General features: G+C 37.6%; 2 pseudogenes across 1 annotated transcript; one reads left to right on the top strand and one right to left on the bottom strand.

Moving 5' to 3' along the window:
• Positions 1–5,702: 5,702 nt before the first annotated feature.
• On the bottom strand, positions 5,703–9,594 carry LOC143690512 (GTP-binding nuclear protein Ran-like; annotated as a pseudogene).
• A 2,348-nt stretch (positions 9,595–11,942) lies between these two features.
• Positions 11,943–14,577, top strand: LOC143689822 (SREBP regulating gene protein pseudogene; annotated as a pseudogene). The gene is made up of 2 exons (XR_013178927.1): positions 11,943–12,032; positions 12,341–14,577. The product of XR_013178927.1 is annotated as an SREBP regulating gene protein pseudogene (transcript).
• Positions 14,578–20,746: the final 6,169 nt, after the last annotated feature.

Raw genomic sequence — 20,746 nt, forward strand, 5'->3', positions numbered from 1 at the left:
AACTTGCAACTTATTAAATTCCTCTTTCTAAAAGCTGTTCTTTTTCAAGTATAGCACATTCTGGCAGCTTGCAAACTAGAACACTATCCACCACATGAAATTGTTTCCCTCATTTTATATGTTTCCACCTTATTAGCTTATTATTATGTTCCCACCTCCTGGGAAAGTGACTATACTGGTTTTAAAGGATTTATACCCTAAAAAAGCCATGTTTTAATCCTGATTCATCTTGTGGAGGCACCCATTTCTTTTAATACCTATTCAGTACTATAGGCAGGAAACTTGATTTAAATTATCTCCATGGAGATGCGACATAGCTAATTGTGGGTATTAACCTTTAATTAGAGGGAGATGTAACTCCATTCATTCCAAGTGGGTCTTGGTTAGTTTACAGAAATCCTTTAAAAAAGGAAACATTTTGGAGAAAGCTTCAGAGATACAAGAACCTCAAAAGTCCTTGCAGCCAGAGACATTTGGAGATGAGGAAGGAATATGCTCCCAAGGGGAGCTTCGTGAAACAAGAAGCCTGGAAAGAAAACTAGCAGAAGTTGCCATGTTCGCCATGTGCCTTTCCAGTTGAGAAAGAAACCCTAAACTTCATTGGCCTTTCTTGAGTGAGGGTAACCTCTTGTTGGTGGTTTAATTTGGACTTGCTTTAATTGGGATATTTTCATGGCTTTAGAACTATAAACTTGTAACCTAATAAATTCCTCTTTATAAAAGCTATTCCATTCTGATATGTCACATTCAGGCAGCTTTCAAACTAGAAAGTGACCATGGGCCCTTAGCTTCCTAGCTTCTATGACAAGTGTCAAACATTGGATTGGCTTATCACTGGGAATTTATTAGTTTACAATTTCAGAGGTTAGAAGGCTTGCATCCTCCCAGGGTCAGTCATATCCTTGGCTTCTCATTGCAGGATGATGTCCTCTCCTTTCTCTCTCAGGTTCCAGAGACTTCCACTTCCAGCTCTTTCTTGTAGCTTTCTCTCTCTATGTTTGAATTTTGTCTGTCTACAGAGGACCCCAGTAATCAGATCAAAGCCCACCCTCATAGAGTTGGGGCAGACTCTAGCTAAAACATCTTCAAGAGGTCCCATTTACAATGGACTCATACCTACAAGAACACAGACTAAGACCAAGAACATGTGCTCGGGGAGGTACATAACGCAGCCTGCACAGACAGAGTGGTACCTTAAATGATGCCAACAGTAAACTCTTTTCAAAGGTCTACATAAGTAGGAAGATTTGAATCAAGCTGAGTTCATCTACCATTTATGGAGCAAAGCATAAACTATATCAATCAGGTACTGTTTTTTAGCATTGGGTTTATAACAAAGAATTTACTTTTCATTTTTTCTACAAGTCATTGTTCTGAAAACACCTCTCTACCAGGAACTGTGGATATGGAAAGGCAATGTGAATTACGATCTCTGCTCCCCAGAAGATCAACATCTTGGTGCAGTGCTAAGGTAACAGAGGACTGATCATATGTCAACTAACTAGTGTCCTTAAAAAAAAGTAGCGATTGTCATTGCTATTTAACGATGAAATAGTAGATATTATCTTAGATGTCCTACCATTTGAAGATAAAAATTTTAGCAGAGTGAGTTATTGAGAAATTAATATCTTTGCTTTATGCTTCTATAGATCCAATCAATAAAACAAATGAAAAAGTAATATCTTTTTTGAGTTCTGGGATCCCTTGTCCTAGAATTAAATTAATGTTTGTTTTTTTTTCTGATTCAGGTCCAAAGGAGAAATAAATTAAGTTGGCTTGCACTAGAGTGACAGAAGGCGGCGGGCTTTGTTTTGGAGGTAGAGATAACTGAAGTTAAACAAAGTCAGGTTTCCTAAAAATGGGAGTGAGGAGGAGTGGTTCCATAATTTGCATTATCATTCCTGCCACATGCCAGGGATCATCAGGAACTCTGTTAAGGGTCGCTCATAAATTATAAGAGGGAGAATAATCCCAAATCCCAACTATGTGATTGAAATTGGACATTCTACTTTTCTTGCATTCAAGTGTCATGAATCCATTCATATTCATCTCATGAAAATAAAATAAGGTCTTATTTACAAAAAATCTCAATTTTAAAACACCATGTTTATTTCTTAACTTGCAAGACTAAAATATGAAACTGAAATTAAGAGTTATTTATTAAGTAAGCAGTATGATATCAGGCAGCGTAATCCTTTGGTAAATGGAATGCATGTACTAAGTTCTACTGTTGAACTTTTGGGTATAATTAAACAATAATTATGCATAAAATATTACAAATAAATCCATGACCAAAATGTCTCTGTGGATTTTACAAAAGAAATTATATTTACTGCTAAAAATTACTTATTCCAGCAATTAACATACAACTGTATTTTTTGTTAAAAGGAAGTAGAAAATATAAAATATTTTATAGATGAAAAGAGATTAGGCTGACTGAAATTGGAATAAATATTTATGAAATGATATGGGAAAATAAGTTTAACTACTTGAGCAAAGGTACTCCTACCTAAATCACAAAAATGTTCATTTACAGTTTTCAACCAGTACCTTAAAAAATGTGACAGTCTCAGAATACTTTGCATTTACATATTAAAGAACTGGCCATCTAATTTTTTGCTCCTTTGGCTCTTCAGAGGTGTTTTCTACAAGTCAATGACACAGCTTGAGGATGACTATTAGAGATAGCTAAAAAAGAAGTGCTTACTTTTAAATATGTGAATTGTTCTTAAGGCACTCTTCCTCAGGCATGCATTCTTCTAAACATACAAGGCAATGGAAGAGGCAAACTCACTCTCATTACTGTACTCTACAAATATCAGAATTCAGAACATGACAACACTTAACCAACACTCAGACTTCCTTTTGTTTAGCACCCTAGAACTCTTTTAAACTCTGAAGAAGTAGACCATAGTGAGGTGAGGTTTGCATTAGTGGTGTGTAGAAAAGCTATTATGACAAAGAAGGTGGCCAGAGGAATCTGCTTGAATGGGCAGGAGAGTCTCCAACAGATCCATGTTAGAAAAAAAACAGAGAGAAGGATTGAGGGTCTAAAAAAGAATCTTCTTGACTTTCTTTGCAAAGTCGTGGAATTACTCACAGCCCAGTTTGAAGACTGCCACCGTAAAGCTTGTGCAAGTTAACTCTAAGTAGAAAATGAATACTAAAGTGTGCCAGTTTGAAAACATGGCCCTAGAAGAGCCATGTTTTCATCCTAATCAATCTTGTAGGAGCAACGGTTTCTTCTAATACTTATTCAACACCATAGGTTGGAAACTTGATTGAGTTATCTCCATCCAGATGTGACTCAATCAGTCGTGGGTTTTAAACTTGATTAGATGAAGACTTATCTCCCCCCATTCTATATGGGTCTTGATTAGTTTACTGGAATCCTATAAGAGAAGAAATACTGGGGGGGGGGGGGGGGGGGAAGCTTCAGAATACCACAGAATCACAAAGCACAAAATCCACTAGTCAATGACTTTTGGAGATGAAGAAGGAAAATGCCTCCCACAGAGCTTCATGAAGCAAGAGGCCTGGAGAGAAAGCTAGCAGATGCTACCATGGTTGCCATGTGCCCTTCCAGCTGAAACAGAAATGCTGAATGTCATCAGCCTTCTTGAACACAGGTAGCTTTCCCTGGATGCCTTATATTGGACGTTTCTATAGACTTATTTTAATTGGGACATTTTCTCAGCCTTAGAACTGTAAACTAGCAACTTATTAAGTTCTCCTTTTAAAAAGCCATCCATTTCTGTTATATCACATTCCGGCAGTTAGCAAGCTAGAATACTAAGGAAGTGAACGAAAGCACACTCTTGCTGGCAGGTTTCATGTCACACACAATGTCACAAAAGATTTTGCACACTTGCTTCTTTATAAGATTGCTATTAACAAAAGGGAGTCCAATCTTCATGTCATAAACAAAAAAGGAAAACTTGTAGTTGGGAGTCATTACCCTCCAATCATCTCAGCTGTAATATAGAGAAGATGGTCACTTTGTCCCCAGGTAAGCAGAGACAAATATGTTCCACAGAGCTTGTCTTAAAAAAAGGTAGAAGATGGGGATGGGATGGGACTGGAGACAGCTGCTGGGGCAGAGCATCAGGTCCATCTTAATGGTTCATTCATTTGAAATACAAAAAGTAATTTTTATTATTGTAGAGCTTTAAAAAAACACACAGTACAAGAAATTTCATCAATTTTTTTTTATATTTTTGACAAGAAAATAAAATATACTTTGTTGAAAAACTCTTTAGACTGATAAAACCTGCTTCTTGGACTTTGAGTGTATCACTGCCTGCCATATAAAAGAGGCTCATTAAATTATTTAGGCCCTACAAAATAGAAGGGAACCTCTCTTTGGCTTACAATTTATCTAAAATAGGTCAACACATAATTTTATATTTTCAAAATCATTTTCTATGGATATACAAACATATGAACAAAAAAACGAAAGGGGGCTGGCTTTTAAAATCTGAATCTCTAAACAAAGGGGTTGCAAGGGTAGTTCAGTGGTAGAATTTTCACCTGCCTTGTAGTAGACCTGGGTTCATTTTCCAGCCTGTGCACTCCACCACCACCACCCCCCAAAAAAATCAACAACTGATGCTGCAATAATGGATAGTCACTTGGAAAAAGAATGAAATGTGACCCCCACCATATAGCATGCAAAAACAAAAAATCTGAATCTCTATGTATCCTCCACATTTCAGTGATGGAAAAAATGAAGAAAAAGAGAGAAAAGAAACAAAGAAAATAAAGCCTTTCTAAAGAAAACTAAGAGAAAAATTGCTCTAGCACTTTAATTTCCATTAAAAAATTTATCTTCTGATATTTTATACAAAATCTTATAATTGGTTCTATAGTTAATTAAATTTTCATTAGTGAGCAGATATGAAAAGCACAGCTTATTTGAAGTATTTATTATTCCTTCTTGAATTGCTAATGAATTAAATCCTCCAGTGCATCAGTATAAAAGTCACCTTCCTGCTCATCTCTCTAAAGGCTCAGAAAGCAATATGTTAAAACTAAAAGGGTTTCATATATTTGGTGCTATTATTTTTCCAGCCTAACTTGTGGATGTAAATTTATTCTGTGGCACTCCCTGAAAAATTAACTACTGTTTCAGCTAGCGTTGTCTTTTCCAGTACAGTTACTTCAGTAATTAAGATTCTATTTGAAGTACATTTTCATCTAAGCATATTTTAACTTTTGTCAACATTTTTCTCTTCTTCAAAAGGCTGGTTTGAAGTCACATCAACAACGTTAACTGTTCTGACCTATAGACTCTTCATGAAATAAAATACTCTTTCACCCTGTGGAGCTTGGTTTATCTGTCCTAATCCATTTAAAACCGATTTAAAAGAAGCCAATCATTGGTACAAATATCTGTATCTTGAAAACTGTTTGGATATTTCTTTTTTTTTTTATTGTGATGTGACTGTAGCAATCTTACATTTGAAATTCAAAAAGGAAGCAATTGTGTCCCAAATGGCTAAATATGCAGGTCCAAAAAATGAAGGCATTTATTTAACTGCCACATTCACTTGGAAGCCCATTCATCTCCCTCAGTATCCCAGAGATTAAGCACATGTTCTGTTTAGCTATATAATAAAATGGCAAACACACTACACCACTGACATCACAGGACAGTTGCCTCTAAAACTGGACTTCTAACACTGGGCTCCAGCTTCATTTTCTCACAGGTTGTCATCCTCATCTGACAGAGCAGTTGCCTAGGCAACCTCTTGGTCATGTTTAATCTGTGCTGCCAAAGCTGGGTCCATGACAACCTCCGGTGGTGCAAGCGCAGGCATGGCAACAAACTCCAAGTAAGGGCCTCAAATCAGTTTTCTAGCAAGTCAAAGAAAGGAAGCATATTCAGAGTTGTAGTTTCTTTGGGCAGAAATGTCATAGTACTGAAGATTCTACTTTTAGTGGAAGACAATGGATTTTGCCTTAACTTTCCTGCCCTTAATATCTACTTTGTTACCACTGAACACAACGGAGATGTTTTCACACACTCCTGCCAGATCTCTATGCCAACCAGCACATTCTTGTAAGTAACTCTTGATGATACATTAAACATAGTGGCACACTGGGCTTGGATATAATAGCCGTCTCTCAGGCCACCAAATTTCTCCTACCAGCCATACCCCATATATTAGATTTAATAACTCCATTGTTGGTATGGAACACAAGGGGATGGACCTCAATGTCCAAGGTGGTTGCATACTTCTCAAATTCACCTGTCAAATGATGTTTCACGAATGTAGTTTTTCCAGTACCACCATCACTAACCAATACAAGTTTAAACTGACCTTGAGGTTCTCCTTGGGCAGTCACTGCAATGGATCATAGGGAAGCATCTCTGTCCCCGACTGACTGAGAGGTAGAAAGACGGCCAGATATTTCTTAATTACAAAAGGACTATGACATTGATTAAATTATCTGCAAAGAAAAATGCATATATACAGACAGTTTTATTAGCAGGGAATATTATTAAGATCTGGTTCTGGATTCAGAAAATCAGGTAACATTCCTTAAAGGTTTAAAATATTTGAAAATGTTTTGAAAAATTATGAAAATCTCTCACTGTTAATGTATTACAAACCAATTAAAGAAAATGATTATAATTACAAACATCTGAGCAGACTTACAACTGTAAATATACATTTTTCCCACTAGGATAGGAAGGTAAATTTTTCCCACCTGAAGTGAGAGGAAGGCATTTTGATGAGGGCATTTGTGATAAAGCTTTTCCACAACAAAAAGCCATATGGGTCTCAAGTCCTAAATTCATTTAAAGGATTGACAGGAAGGACAGCACAGGGGAGGCTCTAACCACACTCAGCCTGTGCATTAGAATGGGCCATAGGAAACTGCTGACATTCAAGCATTTGTTGAACCGCAGAAATGCCGGTTTCATACAATTCATCCCATAAAGTTGATGTTCATTTTTAATCAATTTTTCTGTGGTTTCAGACTGTGTCTTTGTTAGGGATCGAATCATATCCTCCACAAAGGGTATGTTCAGATCTCAACCCCTGGTTCTTGTGGACATGAACCCATTTGTAAATAGAACTTTGAAGATGTTATTAGATAGGATGTGCCCAAACTGAATTAGGGTATGCCTTAATTCATTATAGCCCTTATAAGCAAAGGAAATTGAACAGAAAAAGAAGCCATAGGGAACTGTCAGAAGTGGAAAGTGAACAAAACCGGAAAAGACATCACCGTGTGCCTTGCCAGGTGACAAAAAAGCCAAGGAATCACAAAGATTGCCTGCTAGCCGGAAGATTCAGATCTTGGGAGGAAGCAAGCCTTCTAGCCTATGAGCCATTTCATTCCTCTTATTAATCCAACGCATTGCATGGTATTTGTTTTAGCAGCCAAGAAACCAAAACAGTTCCCACAGAGAAGATCTGTAAAAGCATCTTCATTACTATTCAGAATGGAGTAGTGGACCAATGGAGCATGCAGTGGAGGTCTTCTGGGTAAGTCTTTAGTATTTTTCTTTGCTTCAACCAGAGAATCTGTTTTTTTATCTTTTTATATGTTGGGATTCCCAGTAAAATATTGTTTCAAAGAAAAGAGAACTTTACTTCTAAAAGATGGTTTGGAAAAATCATAGGCATATTTTGGCATCACAAAAAGATATTTAAATCACAGTACTGTAAAAACACAGAGCTCTGGATTGTGGTAGATTGAATTATGGGCCCCTTTTAGATAGGCTCTTAATCTTAATATGCATCCTGTGTGTGGACTCATTATAAATAGGATGTCTTGAAGATGTTTTTTAAAATTAAGCTGTGGTCCAACCGTGTGAGGTTGAGTCTTAATCCAGATTGCTGGCGGCCTTATAAAGAAAAAGAAACCAGAAGCCTAAGTCAGAAAGGCCACAGGGAGAAGCAAAAAGTCGACAGAACTCAGAAGAGAGGCACCCACAGGCCATGAGACGGAGATATAAGCCAAGGAACTCCAAGGATAACAGGCAAACCAGCACCAGAATGCTACAGATTTGGGGAGAGAGCATCATTTGTTGACACTCAATTTTGGACTTCCCCTAGCTTCAGAACGTGGAGCCACTATATTTCTATTGTTTAAGCAAAAGTGATATGTAGTATTTGTCATAATAGCCTAGAAAATTATGCCAGTTTCAATACTCTCAAATCAAGTACACTCAAATTACAAAGAATGCAGAGGCCCTGAAAGATTAAATGTTTTCTACAGGACCACAGTTCTATATAGTGACAAAGTCACTGCTAAAACCCAGCTCACTCCAACTGAAGTCTAGTGTTAGTTTCAATATACCACTTGTGGAGGCTTGAACCTTATGTGCCCCAGGGTGACAAGTTCTTAAATCTAATTCATCTTTAGGAATGTGGACACATTGTAAATAAGATCTTTTGATATGGCTACTTCAGTTAAGGTGTGACCTACCTCAATCACAATGTCAAAATAGGTCTTATTCCTCTTACAAAAGTGCTTTATAAACATAATGAAGTGTGTGTGTGTGTGTGTACATGAGAGAAAGAGGGAGAGAGAGAGTGAGAACACCATAGAAGCAAAAAACTGAAAACAATGAAACCTGAAGGAAAAAGAAAAACCAACAGACACTGCCATGTGCCTTGCCATGTAACAGAGGAGCCAAGGATCACCATCAGCCAGTCTCTGAGCAGAAAGCATTGCCTTGGTTTGGACATTTTTTCAGAAAGCAAATAAATTCCCACTTCTAAAGCCAAACCATTTAGGATATGGCTTTAAGCAGGCTAGGAAACTAAAACAGATTTGGTACAAGGAGAGTGGGGTGCTGCTATTGCAAATACCAAAAAATATGGAATCAGATTTGAAATTGGGTAATGGACTGAGGCAGGAAGAATTGAGAAATGCTTGAAAGAAAAGGCCTAAATTACCTTGAAGAGACAGTTCAAAGATATATGGAAGCTAAAGCTATTTCTGACAAGAGCTTAGAAGAAAATGATGAATGTGTTATTGGAAACTGGAAGAAAGGTGATCTTTATTTTAAAGTAATAGAGAACTTAGGTGAAATTGAGTCCTGATGTCTGATAGAAGTCAGAATTTGAAAGCAATGAGCTTAGATTTTTAGCTGAGTAAATTTCCAAGCTAAGTACAGAAAGTGAAGCTTGGTTTCCCCTTGCGACATATAATAAAATGCAAGAAGAAAGGATAATCTGAGAACTGAATTCCTGGGCACAAAGAAATTAGGAATTGATGGTTTAGAGAATTCTGCATTTAGGAAAGCATGTCCCCATGGAATAGTGTTCCATGTGAGCATTTACCTGACGATGGATCCAGTCAGCCATTTCAGTGCAAGTGAGAAATGGAGATCCAGATATCCAGGAAGGATCTGTGTAAAGTCCTACTGACTGGTGGATTGGATCCCTGAGTATTACATTCAAATCCAACAAGTTATTCATGAACTCTGTATGAACAGAATCACTGACAGCCTGGACTCAAAGGGACAAAAAAGGTACAGATTGAAGGAAAAATCATTTTGAGGGCAGGACAATGGAAGCTGAGATCTGGACCAAAGATATCTTCTCAAACCAAGAAAGCATGCTCACCCATTGTGACGTTCAATGGGAGTAGAACCTTCACCCCAGTATTCAGGGAGAGCATGGCCACTGCACAAGCACTTTGAAGGGGTCAGGTTGCCACTCCATTAAGGCTGGAGGACAAAACATCATTCTATAGATGACTCTCAGACCTTGAAATCTAATAGTGGATGCCCAGGAGGGTTTCAGAATTATTTGGGAACTTCGTACTAATTTTCGTACTCATTTTTACCTATGGAAATAAGAATGCTTATCCTACAACAAGCATTTTTAAGCAGATAACTTGTTCTCTAGGCTTCACAGGTCCAAAGATAGAAGAAAATTGTACCCCAGGACAGATCACACCTCTAACCAATTTTTTATAGAGTAAGCAGATAGAAAGTTTATTAAGAATGCATGTGAGAGGACATATAGGCACATTTGCAAGGAAAAGAGGTGAGAGGTGATAGGCCCCAGCACTGTGAGTGTGCTGTGTAGAAACTGTTATGTACCCTAGAAAGCCATGTTCTTTTCCTAATTCAGTCTTGTGAGAGCAGACCTATTATTTAGGGTGGGATCTTTAGGTTAGGTGGTTTCCTTGGAGATGGGTCTCTGCCCATTCGAGGTGGGTCTTAATCTGCTTACTGGAGTCTTTTAAGAAGGAACCACTTTGGAAAAACTTCAGCATGTGACACAGAAATGCTGAACACCATCAGCCTTTTATTCAGAGTTAAGGTATCTTTCCCTGGACGCCTTAGTTTGGACATTTTTATGGCCTTACAATAAGCTTGTAACTTAATAAATCCTTTTTATAAAAGCCAAACCATTTCTGGTATATCACATTCTGGCAGCATTAGTAAACTAACACAGTGTGGCAATCTGCTTTTACAGATTTTTTTTTAAGTCTTTTTTTAACTATTTCACTACCTTCCTCTTTTCCCTCCTTTGTGGATGCTTGACCATAGCTGATTCATTCAGGTGGGGTCAGTTTTCTCCCATGTGCTGTTTGTGGCTGTTCTTCTCAGTGATATCTTTCTGTTTGCAGCCTGACCACTTTTGAGAATTTGTCCATTGTTCATCCAGCCACCAACCTAATTCTAAACCTACCTCAATTTCCCCCTGAGAGATATATAGCTCCCTTAATCTTAAAGGAATTTGGGCCATCTTCTATAGCTGCTTCAAACTATCAGTGTATCAAAGGCCTTACGTGTGGGAACATGGAAGTCTCTGATTATACAACCAACTTTTTTTTTTTTTTTTTTTTTGCATGGGTAGGCCCTGGAAATTGAATCCAGGTCTTCAGCATGGCACATGAGAATCCTGCAACTGAGCCACCATCACACCACCTTAATAGCCAATTTTGATGAGACTTTGTATTAAGCATTGTTGCTGTAATGACTTAAGGCCTTAGGGATATTGTGATGGAATGAATGTATTTTATATATAGAAAGACCTTGTCTTTTTGAGGTCCAGAGAGTCAGGTGTGGTAGTCTGAAGCTGTATGTACCCTAGAAAGACATGTTCCTAAATCTAATCCATTCTTGTGGGTGTGAACCTATTGTAAGTAGACCCTTTTGATGAGGCTACTTCAGCTAAGGTGTGATTCATCTCATTCAGGATGAGTCTTCATCCTATGACTAGAGTCCTTTATAGTTGAGATGAGTACAGAGAGAGAGGGAAAAAAAAAAAAACTATGGAAGCAAGAAACAAAAAAAGAAACCCAGAAAGGAAGGGAAAGACCAGCAGATGCCCCCATGTGCCTTGACCCATGGCAGAGAAGTCAAGGATCCTTGGCAGCCAGTATTTGGGAAGAAAGCATTCCCTTAATGATGACTTGATTTGGACATTTTCTCAGACTCTACCCATAAGCAAATAAATCCCCACTGCTTAAGCCAAACCATTTCATGGTACTAGGAAACTAAAACACAATTCAATAATATTACTACCTCAAAATTATGTAACTCAAGCTTTTTATTTTCTAGGGTATACCTCTCTAGTTCCTTTATTTATGCACTGTGTGATATACTCTCTAGACACTTCACCATCATCATCTCTTCTATTGATATTCCAAATTTTCAAGTTTCCTCCTAATAAAAACTACCCAGGATTTCACATATTACCAGGTTTATTTTGACCATTTCCAAGTACAGTGGGACCAGGTCCCATTTTTTCTAGTCATTATATTTATACTTTTAGTGCAATATTTCTTTAGTTATTTTATGGGTGAAGTGAAAGTGTCAGATGCTACTACCCTCAGGATTGTTTCCAACCTTTAGCCACTTTAAGAATTAAAGGAGCAAAGGTTAAAAATGTTACCCCCAAGATAGGAAAAGAAAACCACAATGCGAGTGAAAGGAAGCATTCTGGGTAGGGAAATGGACTGTATCATCAAAACAAAGCTCTGTGGGGAGCTCTTCAAGGAAGAAACCCCTCTTGTTTAGCCTGGGAGAACCACTGCTGTGTGGGAAAAAGGTACCATTTTTAATCTTCCAACTATTTGGTTTTATTTTGCTAATCTGTGTAAACTTCAGATCGAACTGAGCTTTCTTTTTAGTTCCACCAAAAGTGCCAATGTCCTTTTAAGGGCATATCCTTGCCCTCCCCATAAAAGGGCCTCCTTTCATGATATATTAAATTCTTACATATACATGTCTGTTTCCATTCCATTTTTAAATTTCCTCCACAAATTCTATCACATATTTTTAGAAATTTCCCTTCAGGATTTTGTCACACTTATTTTTATTTTTTTTTCTTCAAAAATGTCTTGCCGTTTGGGGCAGGTTGGGGCGGTGAGGAACGTTGGGGCCATGCCGCCCGGACCCCGGGGTTGCCTGGCTCCCTCCGCGCCGGGATGGTGAACTTGGCGGCCATGGTGTGGCGTCGGCCCCTGCGGAAGAGGTAACTGTTCGCCCTGCTCTTCGGCCTCTCGCTTGTCTACGTCATCACCAGCACCTTCAAGCAGGAGGAGAGGGGAGTGAGAGATCGGAGTATCTGACAGAGTCAAGACCACGATCAGCCCATTCTCTGGACAGTACAGTTTAACCGGCAACAGCGTTCACCAGGCAATCCGCGCGTAATTCCATTCCAGGGAAGCACCTCAATACGGATGAACTAGGATACATTTATGAAAGGATTTGCCGGTGAATGGCTGCTGCCATGTCAATGTGCCTAGCGCAAAGCCAGGCTGCTGTGATGACTACCTGTCTAATGGCTGCTGCTGCGCCTTAAGAGTCCTGTGTCTCCTGCTGCCTACAGCCCAGCAACCAGCTTCTCCTGGAGCACTTCCTCAACTGGGCAGCTGTGGCATTCCAGAACTTCTTCATGGCAGTGGAACATCACTTTGAATTGTATTTGGCTAGATGCAGGACCTTGTCCCAGAGCGTGCAACATGAGAATACCTACAGGGATCCCTTAGCAAAGCATTGCTATTGCTAGAGACCTCCTGAGCTCTGCCCTGCGTGATAGCTGCATGAGCGAAAAGACACCCTGCTGAAGAACTCCAGCCTGAAGGCAGACGTCAACAATTCAAACCTAGTGCATTGGTCAGAGGACAAAGGCATTGTGGGAAACTACTTCTTGCTTTTGTACCCTTTGGCTTCACTCATTGCCTGACCCTTACCAGACAGAACAGTTCTGTAAAGCAACGTGGAAACTCCACCCATTCACATTCACAAAAGGCAAAACTGCAGGTCAAGCTTTAGGTGTTCTGACATTCTTGTATGGCTCTACCAGTGTTCCTGTGAGAGTGCTGTGGCTTATGTTCTCTGCTGTTGGGGGCCAATTTTTACTTATGGTTCTGATCTAGTCCTTTTCGTCATAAAATTATTTGTTGGAGATCTTTGGGAGTATTGGGAAAATGATAATGTTTTGTGTAGAAAAATATATTCAAGGAAATTATTTTTTATTGTCATCATTATTCTTGTTTGCCTGTGTTTTTGAGTTTCATGAGTTAAATTATCCTTTTGCCCAGATAAAATATTTCGTCTCTTTAGGGGGTTATTTTTGTTTTTATTTTAACAGCATCCTCAGGAGTAGGCCTTGAACACCAAGGAATTAACCGTATCCTGACACCATAAAATTACGTGAAAAGTCAAAGATACTGTTCCATACTAATGCTATGCAAAATTTCTAGCAGTTACCACAGGCATGTAGGTTATTTTCTAGGGGTATCTGAATATGTTTGTGTACCTGTGTGAGAGAATGATTTAACCAAAATTTCTGACTTATGTCCTGGAGTACTCTGTTCTCATTTCCTTTGAAAACACTGTGTTCTACTCAGCCACTGTACAAAGGGAAGCTCGGGAGAATCATGGACCGCCTTGTCCCTGTGTCCTGTTGGAGAATCCCAGTATTAAGTCAGTTCTCAAATGGAGATACATTAGTGCCTTGCTGTATGCCTTCATTCTTTATTGTTTTCGGCTTCTGTAGATATAACAGGTGCAAATACTCGGTTTCCCTGTGATTTGCAATTTAGTTTTATAGTTTATGTTTTAAAAAAAGAAAAGAAAACCCAACTATGATAGTGAAATTCATGCGTCAACTTGGCTATTTGGTCAAGAGAGCACTAGTCTCATGCCGGAGACCCAGGTTCGATTCCCAGTGCCTGCCCGTGCAAAAAAAAGAAAAGCACTAGTCTGGTTGTTACTGTGAGAGTATTTCATGGATTTAATCATCAGTAAGTTGATAGCATCTGTGACTAAGTCTGCAATCAACTGAGGAGCTTGCCTTCAACAATGAGAGAAGTCTCATCTAATCTAGCTGAAGGCCTTAGAAAGAGAAATATGATTTCAGCAGTCAGGAGGAAGAATTTTCATCTCTGCTCAGCTGGACAGCTTCTTTTGGGGGAATTAATCAGATACCTTCATCTGAGTTCCCAGCTTTGTGGACTGTCTTATGGAATTCAGACTCGCCCAGTCCCATGGTTGTGTCAGAACTATCAGCTTTCTTGGAGAGTAAAATGTCAGGCAGTAACTTTTTTTAAATTTTACAAACACACACTCCCCCTTCCTCTTCTCCCCTTCCCCTGGTAACCTCTAATTTGCTATTTCTAGTCATCTCTTATAAGTGATTATACGATTTTGTCCTTACATGTCTTATTTCACCGTATACAATGTTTTCAAAGTTCTTCCATGTTGCAGCATGTCTTATAACTTCAGTTTTTCTTATGGCCAAATAATATTCCACTGTGTGTATGTACCACATTTTCTTAATCGATTAATTTATTAATAGATGCTTTGGGCTATTTTGCTAGCTTTTGGGCATATACTTAGAAGTGAGGTTGCTCAATCAAATGGTAATTGTATATTTGACTTTTTGAAGGACTACCATTTTCCTTTTCATAGTGGCTGTACCATTTTATGTTCACACCAACAATGCACTAGAGTTTCAGTTTCTCCAAGTCCTCATCAACACTTATTTTCCATTTAAAAACTAGTCACCCTTGTGAGTGTGACATGGTGTATCACTGTGGTTTTAATTTGTATTTCCCTCTTGGCTGATGATGAGCATCTTTTCATGTGTTTATTGACCATTTGTATATCTTTACTGGAAAAAGATCTATTAAAGACCTTTGCCTATAAAAAAAATGTCTTGCCAATTCTTCCCTGGATATTTTCCTCCAGATTAAATTTAAAACTTTTGTCAAGCCCCCCCAAAAAATTATTTTTCCAGCTGATTAGAATTCTGTTAAATCTATCATTGGTGAGGAAATTAACATGTCATTCTGACATATTTGAATCCTTATCATTTTCAGTAGACCATCCCAAAAGCTTTATTAAATTGTGTAGCTTATTATACTCGCAAGAACCCTGGAAGTAGCATTGTTATCCCCAATTTATAAGTAGTGAATATAGGTCTAGGGGACTTTAAGCAGCAAATAGAACAGCCAGAATCCAAGGCTGAACTAATCTACTTCCAAGCCCATAATATTAATTATCATGATATACTGTAGTACAGAACATCTCTCCATCCATTCAAGAATCTTTTAATATACATCAGTAAAATGTTATAGCTTTTTTATATTCCTTTTCATTTCTTAATGCCTAATGTTATGATTTTTTGTTATAGTTGTGAATGGGATGCCCTGATTGTTTTGTCCAAATTGGCCATTACACTAAAACTAATTATTGATTTTGTATAACTTTCTTGAGTCCAGCCACTTTACTAAAGTTTATTAATTCTAGGATATCTATATTTTAAAATTTTATATCAACAAATAATAATTTGTTTCATTCTTTCAAAAATTCTAATTTTATTCTATTACATTAAACTTCTGTAATGCTTAAGTAATACAAGGTAAATAATAATTTAATGACAAGAAAGAGCTCTTGTTTCACCATTTAGGAAAGCTTTTAGTTTGACAATACTTCTTCTCTTATTTTTTAGTATTTGATTATTTTTAACCAGGTATACATTAGACTTTATTAAATACCCTGTCAGAATTTATTGATTATTTTTTCTTAGTTAATCTACTGATGTGAAATAAATGCATTAATATTTAACCATCTTTGCATTTTTCAAATACAAACTAATTGTTCATGGTGGAGTATTCTCTCAAAATAGGTAATATAAGGTTATTAATATCTTAATTGGAATTATCTTTTCCATGAGAAATGAAATTGGAATGTAATTATTGTGTTTAGTATCTTCTTCAGGTCTTGGTATCATATGTAATACTTTATGAAATTATTTGTTTATTGTACCAGAGTGCCAACAAGAGTGCCAAGCAATTGTAATAGTCAAAGTAATATATAATAAAATATTAATAAGGACATCATATAGAAAGAGATGAGCATGAGTCTAGGGAAACCACAAGTATACTGCAGTACCTTAGAACAGTTAACACACCTAAACCTTCAGAAGGAGTGAGTAGACAAGTAGTACCAGAACCTGGATTGAGAGAATAACTTGAAAAACAATCACCCTGAGAAGACCTGTAGCCTTTAGTTGGGATCTCAACCAGCCAGAGTTAAGGCATCAGGAAGGGAGCCAAAGGAATAACTACTGTAACCTCCTTCCCCTCCTCCAAGGAGTTCCCATTTAGCTGGCCCCAATCCCAAAACAGAGGCAGGGGGTGTTTCTATGTAGTTCCTACAGGACATCTGGGTGCAGAAGGCAGGGGAGAGCAAGATAGAACGGTGCTCGAGCAAAGGGCATGCTGTTGTAATAAGCTGTTCCATCAAAATTTAAATGGAGTGTTTTCAAAGGTTATAGCCCTAGAGTATATATTTTTGGATAACTGGCATGCTTTAAGATTTTGTTCAAAATGATTGGATTAGAAAGTTTCTCTACACATAAACACAGGATTCCCATATACCACTCCATTATCAACACTTTACATTGGTGAGGAACATTTGCTGTAACTGATGATAGCATCTGTTACCATACCTACAATCGAACGTGAACTGTTTAAATCACATTCAGATATATACTTCAGAGCTATATATTTCAGAGCCGTTAATTATGTTCACAGTGTTGTGCTACCATCACTGCCATACATTACTAAAACATTTCCATCATTCCAAATAGGAAACCAGTGCATTTTAAGCCTCAACTTCCCATTCCCTATCCCCACCCCTGGTAATTTATATTCTAGGATCTGACACTATGAGTTTGCTTATTCTAATTGGTTCAAATCAGTGAGATCACACAATATTTGTCCTTTTGTGCCTGGCTTATTTCACACAACATGATGTCCTCAAGGTTCATCCACGTTGTCATATGTATTAGGACTTCACTCCTTTGAAAGGTTGAATAATATCCCATTGAAAGGTAAATATCACATTTTATTTATCAGTTCTTTGATTGATGGACACTAGTTTGCTTCTATCTTTTGTCAATTGTGAATAATGCTGTTGTTAATATTGGTGTGCAAATATCTGTTCAAGCCCCTGCTTTCAATTCTTTGGGGCATATAGTTAGTTGTCAGATTACCAGGTCGACAGTAGTTCTATACTTAGCTTTCTGAGGAACCACCAAACTGTCTCCCACAGCTGCTGCACCATTTTATATTGCCACCAGCAATGAATGAGTGTTCCTATTTCTCTGCATCCTCTCCAACACTTGTTATTTTCCATTTTTTAACAGCAACCGTTTTAATGGGTGAAGTTTTATCTCATTGTGGTTTTGATGTGCAGTTCCCTGATGGCAAATGATGTTGATGATCTTGTCATGTGCTCTCTGACCATTTGTATATCTTCTTTGTTCAAGTCTTTTGCCCATTTTTTAATTGGATTTTTTGTCTTTTTGCTGTTAGGTTGAAGAATTTCTTTATATATACTGTATATTAATCCTTTATTGGCTATGTGGTTTCCAAATATTTTCTCCCATTGTGTGTAGGTTGTCTTTTACTCTCATAATAAAGTCTTTTGAGAAACACAAGTTTTTTATTTTGATGAGTTCCCATTTATGTTTTTTTGTTGTTGTTGTTGTTTGTACTTTAGGTGTAAAGTCTAAGTATCCATTGCCCAACACAAGGTCATGAAAGATGCATTACTATGTTTTCTTCTAGGAGCTTGATAAATCTGGCTCTTATATTTAAGCATGTGTATGACAACTGAGACTCAGAGTTAGATTTCTACAGTGGTGAAAGTCAGCATTACATCATACAGCAACTGTTTAAAAAGCTGAAAAAGAGATCAGATTTTAATTAGAGATATTATGAAGCTGATCTGGTTAGATTTGAGGTAAATACAACTAAAGGTAAAGGATGATATTAACAGTGTTTTTTTACCTTTTTTAAAAATATTTTTATTGAGAAATATCCACACACATAGAGTCCAACCATATTATACGATCAATGGCTCACAATGTCATCACATAGTTGCGTATTTATCACCATGATCATTTTTAGAATATTTACATCACTCCAGAAAAAGAAATAAAAAAACTCATATATCCCAAACCCCTTACCCTTCCCTTTCATTGACCCACAATATTTCAATCTACCCAATTTTTATGGATTATCTCCCCCTATTATTTATTTTTTAATCTTTTTTTTAACTCATCTTTCCATACTCTGGATAAAAGGAACATCAGACATAGGTTTTCACAATCACACAGTCACACTGTAATAGCTATATAGTTATACAGTATTTTTCAAGAATCAGGGTTACTGGAATACAGTTCAACAGTTTCAGGTATGTCCCTCTAGCCAATGCAATACATCATAAACTAAAAAGGGATATCTGTATAATGTGTAAGAATAACCTCCAGGATTAACTGTGCTTTAAAACGGCAATTTCTGTGTGAGATCAAAGGAAGAGATGTTTATTCGGTGCAAATTTTTATATTTTTGGTATAAATTTAATTTATTGCTTTAATTTAATTTTACTCATATGGTCAGTTTATCTGAACACCATAATTACATGGAACCTTGAACAGGGAGTAAGATCTGGTTGGTTTGTACAGGTTAGTGTGATGCCTCAATACATCTCAGAGTAATCTGGACAGAAAATTAAAAAGTATTTACAAAGTCTTCTTGAGGGATTGGGGTAAAAAGTAGAAATATTAATATTCCCCACTTTGGAAATTCCTGATATTTTCACAAGCATTGGGAACTGCCAACTTAATAAGCCACGCCCTTGATCTTGGAGCTTGCCTTTATGAAATGTATTCTTGTAAAAGAAAGGCTAAGCCTACTTACAATTATGCCCAAGAGTCACCTCCAGAGAATCTCCTTTGTTGTTCAGATATGGCTTCTCTCTCTAAGCCAACTCAGCAGGTAAACTCACTGTCCTCCCCTCTACCTGGGACATGTCTCCCAGGGGTGTAAGTCTCCCTCGCACTGTGGGACACGACTCTCATGGATGAGCCTGGCCCTGGCATTGTGGCATTAAGAAGGCCTTCTTGACCAAAAGGCAGAAGATAAATGAAACAAAATAATGTTTCAGTAGCTGAGAGGTTTCAAATAGAGCCAAGAGGTCATTCTGGAGGTTATTCTTAGGCATTAATAGATATCCCTCTTTAGTTTTAGTATATTAGTATAGCTAGAAGGAAATACCTGAAACTGTTGAACTGTAATCCAGTAGCCTTGATTCTTGAAGATGATTTTATAACTATTTAGCTTTTAAAGTATGACCATGTGATTGTGAAAACCTTGTAACTGACACTCCCTTTATCCAGTGTATGGACAGATGAGTAAGAAAATAAAGACAAAAAATAAATAAAGAATGGGTGGGTAAGGAGTGTGGGATGATTTAGATGTTCTTTTTTATTTTTATTCATTTTTTTGGAATAATGAAAATGCTCAAAAATTTATTGTCGTGAAGAATACACAACTATACGATGATACTACGAACCATTGATTGTATACTTTGGATGATTATATGGTATGTGAATATATCTCAATAAAATTGCATTAAAAGAAAAAGAATGGCTCATGAGTTTGGGAATATAGCAACTGGAAAAAATATGGGACATTCATGAAATGAGAAAGACAAGGGAAGGAACCATTTTAGGGGAGGGTTGAGCCTACCATCAAGGTTTTCACTTTGTACAAGTTAAGTTGCAGATGTTGGATATCCAAATGAAGACATCAAGTAGACAACTGGACCTGTCAACAAAAGGAGAGACCCAGGTTGGAGGTGTCTATGAGATTAATCACATATGCAATGTATATAAAGTGATGGAGCTGGAGGAGATCATCTAGAGAGAGAGTACAGTTAAACACCCAGAACAGAGCCTGGGCTTAGACAGGACTCAGTAAACAGACTCACAGGGAGAGAGAGGAACTTCAGAGAAAAACAGGCAGTATGTGGACACATAAGTAAAGAGAAGTGTTTTAAGGAGGAGAGAAAGGTAAACTTTGGAATGTTACTAAAATGTCAGTAGGATGAGGGCGAGAAGGGCCGGTGGATTTGGAAAGACGGCAGTCACTGCTGTTCTTGACTAGAGCATTTTCGCTGGAGAGGAGGGAACCAGAAGCCCAGCTGAAGTGAGATGCAGACAGAATGATATGTGAGGAAGGAAGAAAGCAAGGAAAGGCACTTCTCTGGGTGAATTTTACAGTGAAGGCAGAAGATAAGTTGCATAGTATCTTGAAGAGGGTAGTTTAAAGCGTCTGTTTAGTTTTGCTTCATTTATTCAAATGGGAGATACTGGAGCATGCTGATAAAAAATAGTCTAGTAAAGAGGAAAAATCAGTGGTGCTAGAGAAAGATGGCATGATAGCAAAATTCTTAAGGAAT

Source organism: Tamandua tetradactyla, chromosome 7 (assembly GCF_023851605.1).
Source record: "Tamandua tetradactyla isolate mTamTet1 chromosome 7, mTamTet1.pri, whole genome shotgun sequence".
Taxonomy (NCBI): Eukaryota; Metazoa; Chordata; class Mammalia; order Pilosa; family Myrmecophagidae; genus Tamandua; species Tamandua tetradactyla.